Below are 14,929 nucleotides of genomic sequence, written 5' to 3' on the forward strand. Positions count from 1 at the left end.
GCATTTGAGCACTTACACCCATCCATAAAACCTTGAATCATATAAACCATGCCTGGGGTGGCTTTGCGGTTAAGGTGGCTGGCTTAAGATCTCAGGGTCTTGAGTTTGAGCCCCTGTTGTGTTGTTGAATTAACACCAGGTGGGTTGACTCAGCCTGTCATCCTTCCCAGGTCAGCAAAATGAGCACCAGGTTATTGGAAACAGGGGGCACTACATCAATGGCACAACCACGTCCCCAGCAATGATGCAACCGGCAGCCACAGGCTCCATACAAAATGATAAGTAATAGACGCCCATTTCTGATTCCTCAGCTCAATAAATTTATTGCATTGTTGCGATTTCAGGTATGATTAAAACGCTCAATTACAACAGCTTTCCCCTCATTATAAAGTGCTATGTCATATAATGTTCATGCATGTTCTGTTATAGAACTCTATTCTTTCATACTCCAGAGCTTATCTCCTCTCTTTGATGTGGCTCGGGTTCTTTCAAGGCAGTGACTTGGATTCAGTCCTGTTCCTCATCCTCATGAATTTCAGACTGTTAGCCCCTGTTGGACTTAGTCCGAAACAGGGGCTTATGGATTGGGTCTCGTCCGTCCGTCCATCTGTCCGTGCGTGCGTCCGCAACCATATCTCGGACATGCATTTACCAATGTTGTTCAAACTTCGTGCACAGATAATGAAGGATAGCTCACATAAGCACGTCATTTTTCTTTGAGATCAGATACAATATGGCCGACTGGTGGCCATTTTGTTACTTAAGTGTGTAACATTTTCCTGGTGTCTTTTGTGGCCACAAGTCGTCACATAGCCCCGCCAGCTAACAGGAGGTTTTTTTTACACATACAATCCTCTCCAAGGTATTACTGCCTATAAATTACATATGCTGTCGACTCAGCATCACGTGTAACAAGACAACTCACTCTGACAGGACCCTGATACATGGCAATCTAACCTACCTGAAACACATGAACCACACTATCCCCCCCCCCCCTCCTCCATGTAATCGTATTTTAATGTTAACGACAAAGCTGAAGTACATGCAGGAAAATGTTTGGGAATTACTATGGACAGGTTGCTGTCGATTGTCTGTATGGACACTGTAAAAATAAGATATCTGCTTCGCATGAGTTTTGGAGGATGCACTGGCAGTGAGAAACGAAATTGTGAAGATAGAAATCAAATGCATCTATCTATCTATAATTCCAGTAATCTCTGTGTGTATGTATGTATGTATGTATGTATGTATGTATGTATGTTTGTCTGTGACCGCTGTTTCTCGACAACTACCGGTCCGATATACTTGAAACTTGCCAGGTATATTGCTGGGGACCCGAGGATGTGCCTTTTCAAGGTTTCATATTAATCGGAGAAGTAGTTACCGAGCTATGTCCAAAAAACGATTCAACCAATCAGAGAGCAGCGAGCTATCACGTGTGCCGAACAGACTCTGCCTCGGACGGCACATTTGAGAGCGTATTCATTTATTTCACGTTGGCAAACTATGTTGGCGTTCAACTATGTTTTAAAACTAATTAAAACTAATTTGCGATTCATCGTAACTGCGATATGCGACCTTCCGGACAGTGAAGACTGCACTTCCGGCAGCCAATCACAGAACGCGTTGTTGCGTAGGCGTGGCCGATGTGAGAGCGAGCCGAGCCGAGCGCGTGCGCCATTACGGTTCGTAATTCGATTTCTTCCGGAGAAAATAATAATTTCTCGATTTCTTATGCGCATTATTTCTCCCAATTCAGTCAGAGCGAAGGGCGGAAGCGAAGAGCGTTGTTTTTTTTGTTTACGGGCGTACGGGCGGGGTAGAGCGTACAGGTAGCGTTTTTTTTTTTTTTTGGCAAGGAACGGGCACCCACGTACGGGCATGCCCTAGTATTATATATGGGAGGTGACAGCGGGTAGAAGGTAAAGAGAGGCTGGTGCTCGGACCAGTGTATAAATTGGTGAGAATGGGCAAAGTTTCCAAAAATAAGTGTGCATAATCTACAATAGATGGCTGCTGATGCAAATTGCACCGGTAAGGTTGATTTAAAGCATGCAATTACTGCATTATACTTCCAACACAAAACGGATTGTAAAGCAGAGAAGCAACAGAGCCCTGCAACCTCGAGGCTGGCAATGTTAGGGCTTGTGGGACATAGGGAGTTAGGATCTTTTGAAGTTTTAATAATTACACATGATATTCAGTCAATTTTTTTTTTCCTTGGAAGTGGTCATTCATTCAATCTTGTAGACAAACCTTCCAATACATGAAAACAAACTTGAATAATTATAATGAACCCTTTAAATATATCATTTCCATCTCGGTGGTGTAATGATTTCAGCGTCTGTTCTGAGTCCAGGAGTTCGATAGTGAGAAATGGTACTTGCTGCTTCTTTGATTGACACTTATAATTTAAAAAGATGGAGCACCGACAAGCAACCATATGTTGGCAATAATAACACAGGCTTTCAGGGGACTAATCGTGGTCACTATTACCGGCACCAGAGGGCATTGCATTTGGGTCCGTTAGGTAGCGTAGTTGCCAACTCTACTGTTTTTGTATACTTGAACAGCCTACCAATCATATTGCCCAATAATAGCGAAAATACCACTTTCACAAAATAACATCTCATCGAAGTTTTTGATATGTTTTCATGTTGTGACAAGGTTTCTGTCAGCCATTGGATGTAAATTCATCAATAAAACGTGATTGTTCTGCTTTAATTTTGCATAAAAGAGTGTCTTACAATGTAGAAATTTAAGTTTTAAAAGTCACTACCAGGGGACAGGGAGCATACCCACACCGAGACTCCCTCCCAACCTCATCACCTCCCCCCGGTCACTTTTCTCTCCTGCACCATGGATACTTTCAATCCTATCCTTTTCTTTTCTCAATATTTGTGACTATGGGTTAATTTGTTTGTCTGTCTCTCTGTATGTAATGCGATAATGCAGGACACAAACGCCACCTGCTGGAAGCCAGTATTACATGTCGTTTTTTTTCAACCGCGTGTACATCCACAAAGTATGTACAATTAGAATGTGAGTACATCTATAAAGTATGTACAATTAGAATGTGAGTTTATTTATAAAGTATGTACAATTAGAATGTGAGTACATCTATAAAGTATGTACAATTAGAATGTGAGTACATCTATAAAGAATGTACAATTAGAATGTGAGTACATCCACAAAGTATATACAATTAGAATGAGTTTATTTATAAAGTATGTACAATTAGAATGTGAGTAGATCTATAAAGTATGTACAATTAGAATGTGAGTACATCTATAAAGTATGTACAATTAGAATGTGAGTACATCTATAAAGTATGTACAATTAGAATGTGAGTACATCTATAAAGTATGTACAATTAGAATGTGAGTACATCGATAAAGTATGTACAATTAGAATGTGAGTATATCTATAAAGTATGTACAGTTTTTATTTTATTTTTAATTTTTGCATACAAGATCGAGGCTCGTGAAAGAGCTAACATTAATCACACAAAAAGTCAAACCGACACATCAAACATAACAAGTATTCTGAGTATTGCGCTACAATACATGTCCCCTACCAGCAGTCTGTCGTCCAGAAAACTGTTGGGGAAATTTCCAAATTTCAAAGTGCCATAACTGTCAAAAATGATCGAAACGTCGTGAAGTTCGAACTTGATCTGTAACCTATCATGAGGAAACCATGTGCCAAGTTTGAAATAATTAGCATTAAGAGTTTATTTTTAAAAGTCCGGAAAACTGTTCTTTGCGTGAGGGATGGACGGACAGACGGAGGGACGGAGTGCAAACCTATAGTCCCCTCTGGTGTACACCGGAAGGGGACTAATAAGGGGAGTGGTAGACAAGATGGGGAGAGAGGGGGAAGAACACAAAGACAACATTTGAGAGCAGGGACATCGAGAGATCTGTGGGAGGGAGAGGGATTGGGGGGAGGTGGGAGAAGTATAAAACACATGGACACTGCAAGGACCTCCAGGAAAGAGGTTGGAATTTCAAAAAAATGGATCTGGGGTGAATTAACGGGGGTATAAAAGATCAAGGTTTTGGATGGGGGAAGATAAGAGATGGTGGTGAACAGCTGTTTTCGAAGACCTGGAGGGAGGAGAGGGATTGAAGAGAGTGGGGGAGTTTGTTCCAGAGGTGGGAGAAAAGAGGAATGAAAGCGTGAAGGTGAGCAGAGAGCCTAGATTTTGGCAGTTTCGCCAGAAGAGGGTTGCTGGCAGATCTTGTGTGACCTGTAGGATTATTTGGGGGACAGAGCACAGAGAGAGAGCTGGGGGAGCAAGGCCAGAGAGGAGTCGGTAGAAGACAGAAAGACCACCTACCTGCCTGCGGTGAGTGAGTGAAAGGCCCTCGGAGTTAGCTTCATTGCGGGAGATTCCAATGATTCTGAAAGCTTTGGTTTTAACAGCGTGAAGCCGAACAAGGTGTGAGGCAGAAGCACCAGCCCAGAGGGGAGAACAGTATTCCATTGAGCTGCGGATGAAAGCCTTGTATGTGGTGAGGAGCTCAGGTGTGCCGAGGAAGGACTTCGCACGACGGAGGATGCCCAGTCGACAACCTGCTTTGGAGGCCAGCTTGGAAATGTGGTTTTCCCAAGAAAGATCATGGCAGATAGTCAGACCCAAAAGCTTGAGCGACAGAACTTCTTGGAGAGGATTGTTCAGAAAGTGGATGGGAGGGTTGTCGAGTCGGTCCTTTCGGAGACATAGTAAGAGTGTGAGATTTGTCAGGATTGAAAGACATGTTCCATTTGCTCAATTCGAATATGAGCACATCTATAAAGTCTTTACAATTCGAATGTGAGTTTGTCTATAAAGTATGTATAATTAGAATGTGAGTTTGTCTATAAAGTATGTACAATTAGAATGTGAGTACATCTATAAAGTATGTACAATTAGAATGTGAGAACATCGATGAAGTATGTTCTGTTCGAATGTGAGAACATCTATAAAGTACGTATAATTAGAATGTGAGTACATCCATAAAATATGTACAATTAGAATGTGGATACATCTATAAAGTATGTACAATTAGAATGTGAGTACATCTATTCAGTATGTACAATTAGAATGTGAGTACATCCATAAAATATGTACAATTAGAATGTGGATACATCTATAAAGTATGTACAATTAGAATGTGAGTACATCTATAAAGTATGTACAATTAGAATGTGAGAACATCGATGAAGTATGTTCTGTTCGAATGTGAGAACATCTATAAAGTACGTATAATTAGAATGTGAGTACATCCATAAAATATGTACAATTAGAATGTGGATACATCTATAAAGTATGTACAATTAGAATGTGAGTACATCTATTCAGTATGTACAATTAGAATGTGAGTACATCCATAAAATATGTACAATTAGAATGTGGATACATCTATAAAGTATGTACAATTAGAATGTGAGTACATCTATTCAGTATGTACAATTAGAATGTGAGTCCATCTATAAAGTATGTACAATTGGAATGTGAGTATATTTATAAAGTATGTACAATTAGAATATTAAGCACGTGCTATGAGGAATTTGTTGGAAACTTGTGGGTCTTCTGGGTCCTCATGGACCTTTGGGTGTTCCATGCCTTTTGGTCCTCGGGAACTTTGGGGTCTTTGGGGTCTTTTGGGTCCTCAGGGACTCTTGGATCCTCTGGGTCTTAAGGATCTTTGGGGTCTTAAAGGGTTTTCCAAGATCGAAGGGGTATCAGCGGTCTGAAGTGTTAAAAGGGACATTTCAATAGCACGTAATATGTAATTAATTCCTTCATATAATAGGTAATAAATAGGCACTAAAAGTATTACACACACACACACACACACACACACACACACACACACACACACACACACACACAAATCATCCATTTATAGTAGATATTTTCACATTTATATTTCTGTTTATTTGACCCACTCTCCCCTTGCTGCATCCTGAGGTTCTTTCACTCTGCGATTCGAAAATGAATTCATCAGGGTCACGGAAGATGCACTACTTTATCCGAAATAATTAAATGTTTCACATAAAATATTATAATACTCTCACACTTGCAGCAACCATAAAATAATTCTTGCCCACAAGCAACATACCAAAACCCCCTTTTTCTTTCCCATAAACTTAATAATGATCCTTATATAAAATACAGGCAGATCCTCAAAATTTTAAGGAACATTAAAAGAGTGGTTGATAGTATGATAGAAGAAGAAGAAACAGGAGTCGAGATCACTTGATAAATTAAAGAAGACATGGTATATTGTGTTTAAATGCCCTTTCCAGTACAGCGGAAACTGCTGAAGAGCTTCCTGGTCAAGGAAATACACTAGATTTTCTATTGGCTTCTCGGTGGTTTGGCTTGGGTGTCAGCAATGGCATGCCACACTGCGAAAGACACGGTGGAATCTTTAACATCCGCAACCTGCTTCTTTTTTTTTCGGATGCAGCATCAGGCTGTGAGTGGCATCATTGCTGGGGGGCATGGTGGTGCTGCTGATGGAGTGTCCCCTAGATATTGGGGCAAGAATTTGTAATTTGCTCAGGCTCCGGGTGATGGCTCGCCTACTCTTTTAACGAAGGACACCGTGGCATCTTTAACTTCCACCAGCTAATTCCAGAAGATTGGAGTGGGACGGCCCGTCTAACGTCAACCTGAGGGATGGCAGACACATTGATGGCTCACTCTGTCTGCGACAGATCAGGATGCCAGTTTGTACAGTTGGACTGAGGTTTTAACCCAAGCTAAACGGCTTAGAGGCGAGCGAGTGTGTATACCTCGAGAGTCTAGAATCTAGATCTTCCTGCCATCCCGAACATCCACCAGCAATTTTTTATGCTCGTAATAGAGCACACATACACACACATACACACACAAACACACACACACAAACACACACACACACGAACACACACACACACATACAAACAAACAAATACACACACACACACACACACACACAAACAAACACACACACACACACATATACACACACACACATACACACACACACACACACACACACACAAACACACACACACACGAACACACACACATACAAACAAACAAATACACACACACACGGAAACACATACACACACACACACACACACACACAAACACACACACACATACAAACAAACACACACACACAAACACACACACACACACACACAAACACACACACACACACATACAAACAAACACACACACACACGGAAACACATACACACACACACACATACACACACACAAACACACACACACACACACACAAACAAACAAACACACACAAACACACACACACATATATACAAACAAACAAATACACACACACACACAAACAAACACACACACACATATACACACACACACAAACACACACACACACACACACAAACACATGCGCGCACACACACACCTGCACACACACACACCTGCACACACACACACACACACAAACACAAACACACACTGACGAGACAAACACTTAACCCAGCCACTGAGCTTAGGGGAAGTGCCGTCACTTCCTGGGTTACTCTGGGTACAAGTGACATCATAACAATGACCCCGCTTTTCTCACCGTACTCAGTGGGGCATTTCCTCAAGAAGAACTTCCTCCTCCCCATGGATGCCAACCAATAGGGATTGTCCATGCTCTATCCTTTTCAAGCAAGGAAACAGCACTTACCATTTTTAAAGTGTTTGGTATGACTTGAACCGGTGCAAACCGGATGGGTGTTTTTTAGGATACTCCATCTCCTTACTGGATGGCCGTTGTCTCCCTACGGGAAGTCCTCCGCCCTTCGCCAGGTGTTGTTTTTAGTCCTGGAAAGGTGTCACAGTCACCCTCCCCACTAGTAAACCAGTGAGGGTTATCACTTTGGTCGCCAACAACCCGACCATGTGACAGGTAACACTGGGTTACATGTTACGATTGGCAGTCCCAAAAGATTGACCTGAATGAAAAATAAATGTTGTATAAATTAAATAAAAATTAAATAAACAAATGAAAATGTTGCCAGTCGGGTTCTCTTCACACCAATGTAACGCAATGCCTGCAAAACACCAATATGGTGGTCTATAACCAGGGTCGCAAATCAAACCAAGACTCGACACTCTAAAACGAGTTTGCCACCTCTGGGTGATCCAGCGAACTCTCGGTTTCAGTTCGGCTTCCCAAATGTTGGTCTGCTATTCTTAAATTTGAGGCAAACAAAAGAAAAGCATTTTTGTTGATATAAGGAAATTGGAAATACGACCTCCTCCGATGATATCTACAGGGCAATGATGGCGCACTATTCCAAAATAATATTTGTCAGGGTGTTTGTTTTCAGAAGCTTCTGAATTTCCTTGCTCCTACCCCAAAACAAGCCCCAATTGTCCCCTCTCCTCCCACCATGCTGCCCATGCCTCCACTCCCCCATGGGCCCGCTGTACAACCAAGATGTATTAACGCAATCACCGCAACTTCTCACCTTCGCTGCGGCTCCACGCACACCTCTTGAGGTCACACTGTTTTTTTTTGTCAGTTGTAGCATTTTTTTGCTTTGTATTTCCACCATATTACTCTTCTTTGTTTTGTTTTGTTTTTCTGACCTTTAATACCTAGTTCATCATTAACCCTGTTGAGCTCGTTTTTCAATAGAAAGGTCAAGGCTGACAGAAGAGCAGAATGACAAACGAGGGAGGATTTTACACTGTTAATGGGGGCAGTGGATAACAAGTTGAGAGGTCGTGTTCAACCTAAAGGGATCCATGAGGATGAAGACAGATAGGTTCAGGGAGAGGTGGAGAAGAGGCATATTTATTGAGGATAGGGAGCAAAATGAGTCGGAAGAGGAGACGATGATGTAATGCCACGTTGAAATACAGGGGATGGGGAGCAAGATTACAAAACTCATATAGGTAGATTCACCTGGGCAGATTGGGTTTCGGTCAATCTCACCTGAGCATATGACTAATGATGTTTCAAACCACACGTCACTACGTTGATCTATCCATCATCTCCAGATGTCTTGGAAATTCCTGATAAAGAGTACGCCGATGTCTCCTCTTCGATAAGCCTTCGAGGTATCGTAGGAGAGAAGGGGGCACAAAGGAATGCAGCAGAAATCCAGCTGACACTGGGTGGCAGGCGGAGGGTAATAAAGAAGGGGCTTCTGCTTGAGCATGGGCTGGCGACGGTTGTCGGACTTAAAGGGCAGGGAGATTGCAAGTCCAGATCAGAGATGGCAGAAAACCGAGAGGCCATCCTCCTATCTGCAACACGACCATGTAGCTTGGATTCTGTGTAGTAGATATGAGGTGTTGCAGAAAAAGTTTTGCCTGCAAGGAAATATCAAACTTTGCAACTTCAAATATGGTTGTGCAAGTGCTGTTCAGCAAAAACAAGCAAACTTACAAAAACGAATGAAATCTAATCTATCCTCGGGATGTTTTGCCTCCTCCAAAACGCCAGCTCACCTGTATTGTTGTAAAGTAACCCCTGCTTGAAGCCTCACACTCTTCCAAAGCATATACTGTATGTGGTTGCACGAAAAATGGGGAAATCCAATGTAAAAAAACGACATACTTAAAGAGCGCATATCTAGAAAAGACATTTATACGTCGTTTCTCTTGGACAACCAGCGAATTACTTTCCTAAAATTCCAATACATTTAACGATGCATTTGGATTGATGAGCAGCTGCACGTCAATCGGAATCCATAGTTACCCGGGTATGGAGTGGTAAACGAAGTAAATAAAAAGAAAGCGAGGAGATTGCAAAGAGGAAAGAAATGAGTGTGAGAGGAGTGGTGATATGATGCAATGAAGTTGAAATGCACAGCATGGCCAGAGCATGGTCACAGCATGGCCAGAGCATGGCCATAGCATGGTCACACCTTGGCCACATCATGGCCACAGCATGGCCACATCATGGCCAGAGCATAGCTACAGCATGGCCACAGCATCGCCAGAGCATGGCCACAGCATGGCCAGAGAATGGCCACAGCATGGCCAGAGCATGACCACAGCATGGCCAGAGCATGGTCACAGCATGGCCACAGCATGGCCAGAGCATGGTCACACCTTGGCCACAGCATGGCCACAGCATGGCCAGAGCATGGTCACATCATGGCCAGAGCATAGCTACAGCATGGCCGGAGCATGGCCAGAGCATGGTCACACCTTGGCCACATAATGGCCACAGCATGGCCAGAGAATGGCCACATCATGGCCACAGCATGGCCAGAGCATGACCACAGCATGGCCACATCATGGCCACAGCATGTCCACGTCATGGTCACATCATGGCAACATCATGGTCACATCATGGCCACAGCATGGCAACATCATGGTCACATCATGGCCAGAGCATAGCTACTGCATGGCCACAGCATCGCCAGAGCATGGCCACAGCATGGCCAGAGAATGGCCACAGCATGGCCAGAGGATGACCACAGCATGGCCAGAGCATGGTCACAGCATGGCCAGAGCATGGTCACACCTTGGCCACAGCATGGCCAGAGCATGGTCACATCATGGCCAGAGCATAGCTACAGCATGGCCAGAGCATGGTCACACCTTGGCCATATAATGGCCACAGCATGGCCACAGCATAGCTACAGCATGGCCAGAGCATGGCCACAGCATGGACAGAGAATGGCCACATCATGGCCACATCATGGCCAGAGCATGACCACAGCATGGCCACAGCATGTCCACGTCATGGTCACGTCATGGCCACAGCATGGCAACATCATGGTCACATCATGGCCACAGCATGGCCACAGCATGGCAACATCATGGCCACATCTTGGCCACAGCATGGTCACATCATGGCAACATCATGGCCACAGCATGGCAACATCATGGTCACATCATGGCAACATCATGGCCACATCTTGGCCACAGCATGGCAACATGATGGTCACATCATGGCAACAGCATGGCAACATCATGGTCACATTATGGCCACAGCATGGCAACATCATGGTCACATCATGGCCACAGCATGGCAACATCATGGCCACATCTTGGCCACAGCATGGCAACATCATGGCCACATCTTGGCAACATCATGGCCACATCTTGGCAACATCATGGCCACATCTTGGCCACAGCATGTCCACAGCAGGCCGGTGATCCATTTGTGTGCTCGACAGAAGGTATGGGATAATCAGCACATTGGCGGGCACTGTCGACTGCAATTACAAATGTACCGTACGCGTTTAAACGACGTGAGCAAGCATTAGGCATGATTGAGACTTCCGGGGTAGCTATGGGGTTTGCTGGGTTGATTTGAATAAATGGATCTTCTTAATGACGTATTGGTTCAGACTCAGTGGGGTAATGTTTCGAGAGTATCCGCTGAGAGTCTCCAAGGTCGGCGGTTCAAACACTGGCCGAGTCGTCCCATAGACTTTAAAATGACGTGTTCTGCTTCCTTACGTGACGTTCAGCATTTAAAAGGATAGAGCACGGACAATTCCTACAGGTTGGCATCCATAGGGAGGAAGAGATTCCTTCTTGGGAAATGCTGAGTGCGTTGAGAAAGACACCTTGTTGTGACGTCACAGGCGCCCAGAGTGCCCTGGGAAGTGACGCTACTTCCCCCAAGCTCAGTGGCTACTTTTGTCTCGTCCAACAGTCCTGTGTTGTGTCTCGTGTATTTGGCTGTATGTCCGTGAATGTGTGTGTGTGAGGTAGTAGTAGTAGCTCCACTATGAGCCTTAGATGCTGTAAAAAAAAAGAAAAAAGAGCAGACTTAAGCCAGCTCCTGCCTGGTCCGACTCCTGTTTCAAGCAAAAAAAATGATCGAATTCTGATGCTGAGAACCATGTTTTGGTCCCTGCATGTGCCAGCCACTCTGGGATTCTGTGGCCGTGCTGGAATAGCATGATACAGATTGCTTTACCCTCTTCTGAGAGCCTCGTCCATCTGCGATGACCACGGTGTCAATACATTGGTGAAACAGCAATGTCCCCTATTTGGTGGTGGCACAAAGTGGATTGAGAGCCGTCATATCGTACAGATGGCTGGTGGAACATTGTACCGATTGTGATGCTGGCCGTGGCACTTATGGCGAGCGGCCGCTGGTAGATCGATTTCCAGACAGCGATGTCTCAGGAGCGATTTCAAATCGCAAAGCTTCACTTGGCCAGTGTTCTGGCGTCGGATTGCGAACATTTGTATCTGGTTTGAGGTCACTATGAACATCCTGTGCAGTGTTACAAACTGTGCACTCCTGTGTGATGACCTCCTGGGTGTTCATGGCCTCATGGTGGGCATTCCTCGTCCACAGTTCCATGGGCACACATCGCATATGCTTTGCTGCCGAGTCTCTTGGAAAACGAGCACCTCACCAAATCTCAACATGGGATTGTCTGAAAACCTCAAACATCATCAGATACAAAAATTCTAAACCGTCTTCCCTCCTTCAGACTTCTCCGCCTTTTTCGTTGATAGACGTACCAGAATTTAATGGTGGGTTCACTCAACCTGTCATCCTTCCGAGGTCGGCAAAATAAGTACCAATTTACTGGAAACAGAAGGCAATGCATCATCAGGCGCAGCCCTGATTCCAGCAATGACGCAATCAGTAGTCACAGGCTGCAAATAAAACAATAATAATAATCTTATTATAATTCACCAAATGTCCGTCTGTCTGTCCGTCTGTTCCCAGGTACCGCAAAAACGGCTGAACCGATCACAACGAAATTTTTGGTGGGTAATCCTGGGACCCCCTGGAGTAAATTAGGCGATATTGCGTTTCCATTTAGGATTTTTTTTTTCAATTTTCCAATTTTTCAGTTTTTCCAAACACGATGGAATAGTATTTACCGATATGAACAGTGATGTGGCTTTTATTGAAATTCTACAAATACTGTTTAGATTTTGATGATTTGCGTGTGATATGATTTAACGCATGTTTCTAGAAATCGTTTAAAATAAAATGCCTTCAATTTCCGATATTTTACCTTTTCATTTGGGCCTCCCAATTTAAGCCCCGCCCGTAGAGCGGGCACCGTTGCTAGTCTACACACAACAACAACATGCATTTTCAGGCCATTTTCCCTGCTAGAGCGGGGGTTAGCCTTGCGGTCCCCATGACAATCTTCTCCATTTGCCCTATTTTCTGCATCTCTCCTTGTTAACCCCCTTGCCCGCATTTCTTCTTCCACCATCTTTAGCCAAGTCTTTCTCGGTCTTCCCCATCCTCTACTTCCTTCTACATTCATTTCCATCACTCATCTCAACCAGTCACTTTCATCCTTCCTCAACACATGACCAAACCATCTCAACCTGTTCCTCTTCACAGCATCAATCACAGGCTCTATTCCCATCATCTTTCGCAATTCATCATTTGTCTTCCTCTCTCTCAACGATACTCCGCACATCCACCGAACCATTCGCATTTCCACCCTTTCCAGCCTTCGTTGCTGCTCTACGTTCATTACCCATGTCTCGCTCCCATAAATCATAACACTTCTCACACATGCAGCATACACCTTTCCCTTCAGCTTCAACGACACTCCCATCATCAGCACGCCACTCAGTTCCCGAAACCTCTTCCATGCACATCTCACTCTAGCAACCGTTGCCGAGTCTGATCCACCTTCTCCATTCAGCATGTCTCCGAGGTAGCAAAATGTTTTCACACCTTCCAAAGTTCCACAGTCGTTCTAAAGTCGTTCACGCCGTTCTTGTCTATATAAACTTAAGTTTAGCCCTGGTACTTTCAGCAAATGAAAGAGAAGCGATAATATGATTTTGTCAGAAGATTTTTTTTTTTTACTTTAGATTTAAGAAAACGGGAATATTCTCATCTTTCCCGAGATGCTTTTGAAAAGGGAACATTTTAGAGGCGCCATCTTCAAAACCTAAACACTTCAGATGTGAGACAATACATGCTGTAGGTTGAATTGTAAGCCGCTGCATAGCATGTGTGCAGGAACACTCATTCCCCAACTCATCCAGCAAGTTTTGTTGTAAGCCATGCCCAAGTGTTTGTAAAATCATGTTACATATCGTTTTTGGCTCTATCACTTAAACGTTTAAAAAATTCTTGCATGCGGATCCGGATTCGGATCTTCACCAAAATCGAATCGATTCGTCCTCGTCCGCACACCCAACCAATCCACCAAGTTTCGTCCAATTCCGTCCATAACCTTTTGAGATATCGTGCTGTATATTGGTTTTAGGCCTGTCACTCATTGGTGAATAAACAATTTGCAACAACACCTGGAAATTCCGCGCTGAGTGCGGTGAGCAAGGCAGTGCAATTGTTATGACGTCACTGGTACCCACACTATCCCGGAAAATGACCGCAGTGATGGCACTTCCCCCTCCCAAGCTCAGTGGCCATGTTAAGTGTTTGTCTCGCTAGTGTGTGTATGTGTGTGTGTTTTGTGTGTGTGTTGCTGTGTGTTTGTGTGCATGCGGCAACTCCATATTACGAGCCTCAGGCCATGTAAAAAAACGACCACTTTGATGCTTTGGAAAATCATTTCTTCCTTTATGCAGATGATTCCAAATTGTGTTGTACAGTACCCAATCCCTCTGCTAGGCATACAGCAGCAGCATCTATCTCTATGATGATATGGGAATGCTTCGGCACTGGCCTGACAAATGGATCAAGGCCTTCAATCCTGGAAAATCTCGTTGCTTCACACTATCGCTCTGAAAGGATCATCAAATTAACCCACCTGTCTATTTCCTCCGCCATCCACTGGAAGAGTTTGTGTCTTGAACTTCTAGGCCTCACCCTCAGCCATTGCTTTCCCTGGGCTGACTGCATAGGAAAGCTGGCCTCCAGATATCAGCCACTGGGCATCCTCCCTCGTTCCAGTCTTACCTTGGAAAATCAGAGCTAATCACAGTCGAAAGTCTGTGTCCATGGCTCAATGCTCTCTTATGGTCCAGTGCCCCAAC

At 44.0% G+C, this 14,929-nt stretch overlaps 1 long non-coding RNA gene across 1 annotated transcript in view; it reads left to right on the forward strand.

Moving 5' to 3' along the window:
• Window positions 1–14,929, forward strand: part of LOC144888858 (uncharacterized) — a 419,197-nt gene that overhangs the window by 370,492 nt on the left and 33,776 nt on the right. The window lies entirely within an intron of this gene.

The sequence above is a fragment of the Myxine glutinosa genome, chromosome 14 (assembly GCF_964187855.1).
Source record: "Myxine glutinosa chromosome 14, kmMyxGlut1.1, whole genome shotgun sequence".
NCBI classification, from domain to species: domain Eukaryota; kingdom Metazoa; phylum Chordata; class Myxini; order Myxiniformes; family Myxinidae; genus Myxine; species Myxine glutinosa.